Raw genomic sequence first — 4,620 nt, 5'->3', positions numbered from 1 at the left:
CCTCTATCATGCTCTCAGGTGGAGAAGTGGGCAGGCTTTTTTGTGAATCCTCCAGTGGGTGGAGTCTCCTCCTTCCCAGTCTCATACACCTGCCATGTGTTACAGACTGACAGGCGCAGCTGTTCTCTGACAGATTTTTGTCACCAGTATGGCGGTAAACTGATGTGTCTGAATTCTTGTGTGTCCCAGACAGTGAATCATTTTTCTCCTCTTTTTCCACATCCCTGCCCTAAAGCTCAAGCTGAAGTACCCAGCTGGAAATTCTCACGCTGTATGATTTTCCAGCCACACCTGCTGTGCTAACCCAGGTCAAACTGCTGAACAAAAAGCTAAAGACTTACCTGCAACTTATCTGATTCTCACTAGAATTCAACCCGCTCTCATTCCGCCAGTCCGTTTTCTGGAAATCTTCAAGAAAGAATTCTGAAGTGTGTCACAATTGTTGTAGTTCTCAGTCACTCCTGGGTCACTGCTGTTCAGCTGTTCTCTTCTTCTACAGAAACCTCAGTCCCGTTCCCGTCAGAAGACCCCAGTGTCAAGTCATTTCCCAGTTTTTCTGCTGTGGCTTCAGTAACCTGTTCAGTAATTCACTTTTACCTGCCAACAGTTGTTTGTCTGCACCTTGGGTCCAGATTGCACTAAACCATGACATAGAAGATTATAATATGATTACTAATCAGGCTTTACCACTCTGAACACTTGACATTATGACCATCTTAAAGAAATGCAGCATGAATAGTAGTAATCTAGCTGTAAGTATATTCCCACATCATTTCATATCTACTAGATAATGTCACAATGCCTTGTGGCAAAAATGCCTGACTATTTCATGTATGCTGTTTGGTCCTTTTTATCTACATCCCTGCTGTTGTGACAAATGGTCCCTTGAGCTCCTTTTTTTTCAAGAGAAATTTCTGTCAGCCTGAAACCCTCAGAAACGCAACTCTTAATGCAACATGAGGTAAAGCCTTCTGTTTTTGAAGCCTGAAATGTTGCTTGTTGTCAAATTGAGCTCCCTTTAGTTCATGTGAAGTTTATCCATGCATCCTTGTCCATGTGTGAAATGAAGAGCTATAGTCAACTGCTAATTATAGCTGAGTCATAGACAATAGACTAATAAAATACTAGATAGAGCTTCACGATCCATAAATGACGCACTTTATTGAATAGTCTTTATCATATATTGATCAGATCGGCTTTTTTTCAGCTGCTCCCTTATTAACATGAGGTCACCAGAGCGAATGGCTCTGCATATTTAATTTGGCAGATTTTTACACCAGATGTCCTTCCTGACACAATCCCCCTCCCAAGGGATTTGTGTCTCCTCCTGGTCTCAAATCAGTATCAGTATCTAGTGTAAGCAACTAAACTTTGAAGCCGCATGTATTGATCTGATAATTCCTTTAAAAATGTTTTGAAGGCCACCACCAAAAGCAAAGACGAGGCCAAGCTGACAGTGATCAGCTACAGCTGCCTTTGGACACCTACTAGCAGTAGCACTTTCTGTTATGTTTAAGGCCTGCTACCTAGAACACAATGAGTGGATATCATCAGTAATTAGTAATGGTGATTACTAGGGCTTCCCTTGGAAAAACCCACCACCTGTTACAGTTTTTCTCGATTGCTTAAACACATTTCTTGAAACTATGCCTCATATTCACAAAACAGTAAACACAAATCCATAACATCTCACCCAATTTCCCAAACATCGCATTGTCAGATCAAAATGAAGCTCTACACTCAAAACCATTCACACACAAAGCTTCAAAAAACACACACCAAAACATAGTCTTACACATTGGAGCAATAAATGTAAAACAATATTCCCAAAACTGGCAAGTTATGTTGCTTGTGGTTCTTCCCCTCAAAAATCTTATCACATGATTACAGTTTTTCTCGATTGCTAAAACACATTTCTTGAAACTACGCCTCATATCCTCACAACAGTAAACACAAATCCATAACATCTCACTCAATTTCCCAAACATCCTATTTCCAGGTCAAAATGAAGCTCTACACCCAAAACTATTCACTCCAAACCAAACTTTGCCCTCAGACATCAAACACAAGCCCTCAAAAACACACACACTACAACAGAGTTTTGCACACTGGTACAATTAATTCAAAACAATAGTTCCAAAACAAATAGGTTGCTTATGGTTCTCCCCTTCAAAACCCTTGTCTCATGATAAACACAAAAGACGCAACCAATGTATGTACAGTGGCACATTGTCATTCATGTACTATACAGCCAGAGGGGCCGATGGCGCGATATGGCAGCCTCGCTTCTGTCAGTCTGCCCCAGGGCAGCTGTGGCTACAACCGTAGCTTGCCTCCACCAGTGTGTGAATGTGAGAGTGAATGAATAGTGGCATTGTAAAGCGCTTTGGGTGCCTTGAAAAGCGCTATATAAATCCAATCCATTATTATTATTATTATACAGTACAACACACACCAGAAACATTATCCCACCTCAGCATCTTGTCTTTGGTCTGGGTCAGGCCAGAGAATCTCATCCACATCACAGGCTATATTGGCCCCAGCCAGGCAGCGGGGGTAAAATCCTCTTGCATGCCTGATCCACCCCTGGCATGCATCTACTGATATGTCTAGGCAGGCCTCTTCCATGGCCTGAAGGAGGTGAACACGGACATAAGGTTCTCGGTCATACACTTTCCACCGCCATGCCGAAAATAACTCCTCTATCGGGTTTAGAAAGGGAGAGTATGCAGGCAGAAAGATATTAGAAAACCTTGGGTTATTGGTAAACCAGTCACGAACCAGAGCAGCGCGATGGAAGCTGATGTTATCCCACACAACAACGTAGTGAGGCTGCTCTGGCTGTGCTGGTTCCCTGTAGTCCTGTATGTTGTCTTAAACCATCAAGAAAAGCAAGGAGAAGCATAGTGTTATAGGGTCCTAGTACGGCATGGCGGTGGAGTACCCCTCGTTGGCTGATGGCTGCGCACATAGTGACATTCCCCCCACGCTGACCAGGGACATTTACAATAGCCCGATGGCCAATTATGTTCCTCCCCCTTTTCCTTCTTTTGGTCAGGTTAAAACCTGCCTCATCCACAAAGATTATTTCATGGGGAACAGGCCGTCCTTCAATCTCAAAGATTCTCTGCAAAACACATAACACAGTAGAGTCAATCGGTACCCTGAACCACAGTTCAAGAGTGCTGAAATGGCAGCATAAACTGCCATGCTGTGATGGTACCAGTGGCGGCTGGCCCATAGGGGGCGCTCGGGCTCCGCCCCCCCAAATGTGGAGGAGTAAAAATATATATTTTTAAAAAATTCATCAATGATAGTTTTACTATGTGTGTGCCCATATACAGCCAGGCGTATTTTAACATTTTCACCAGCTGACTCATTAAAGTTCAACCAACAAACGGTGTTTTTCTTCTTCTGGGGCGCTCGTCAAAGCGCCCTTGATATGCAGCGAAATAGCCTATCATTAAATGGTTGCCAGGGGAAAATAATAAATATTTGACCTATCAGCGTCGCTGAATTAAATGGTTTGGGGGCGCTTAAAATTGCGCCCCTGCAGAAAACGCGCGAAGATTTGCTGTTCTAGAATTTTACCTCAGTCAGTAGCCTAAGTGAGCTATAAGGTCAGAGAGAGACGATGGCAGCGGTATTGTTAACGGTTGAGGCACAGCCTCCCCCAAATTCGGTTAGATCGCTTCTAACCTACCCTTTTGCCAGAAGGACAATGGCAGAAAAACTGCAAGTTAAAGAGTTGGGACCTGACAAGCCCGAAATTCAACTAACCCAGGCAACGAAGGAGAAGTCAAAAGCATACAACAGGACTTTTTGTCGGAGTTGGTTCCAGCGCAAGTCGTGGCTGACAGGCCACTCAGAAAGACAGACGAGCAAAGTTCTTGTACAAATAAGAACCCTTAACCATATTTACTCTCTTTCTCCATCCCTCTCTCTTTCTCTCTTTAGCCCACCCCCCCAATCAGTTTACAGTTGTTGTTTTCAATAGTTATTTTTCATTCATTCAAAAAAAAAAAAAAAAAATCTGTTCATGTTCATTTTTACAAATCTATACAAATGGCCAGAATATGGTTGTTCATTTTTACAAATCTATACAAATGGCCAGAATATGGTTGTTCATTTTAAATTTAAATTAAAATTGTGTTGTTTGATGTACTCATTAAATGGGTCATTTTAGTCGATATCATAAAAATTGCCCCCCCTGAGATTTTTTTCAGGAGCCGCCACTGGATGGTACACAATACTTTATACAGTATCAAAACTCATACCTGAAAATATTCCATACGTTGGTTTTTCACTCTGTCAGAGTTTCGTTCGAAAGGGACTCGGTATGCCTGTTTCATCCGGAATTGATTCTTTCGGAGGATGCGGTCAATTGTGGAGAGGCTGATGGCATTTATGCCTCGAAAAAGATGATCATCCTCAATCACTCTCCTTTGAATCTCTTGCAGGCGGATTACATTATTTGCAATTACCATGTTTACAAGTTCCCTCTCTTGCTCCTCCGACAAAAGCCTTAACCTGCCTCCACCAGGTGGTCGTCTCTGTGTCCTACAAAAATAGAAGCACTCATTACTGTAACTGTCACACATTCATTTTACAGGCAAATAA

This window comes from Diplotaxodon limnothrissa, linkage group LG14 (genome assembly GCF_057381915.1).
Source record: "Diplotaxodon limnothrissa isolate DT_005_m linkage group LG14, D_limnothrissa_male_GT1.1, whole genome shotgun sequence".
In the NCBI taxonomy this organism is placed as follows: Eukaryota; Metazoa; Chordata; class Actinopteri; order Cichliformes; family Cichlidae; genus Diplotaxodon; species Diplotaxodon limnothrissa.
This window is presented reverse-complemented; position numbering follows the sequence as displayed.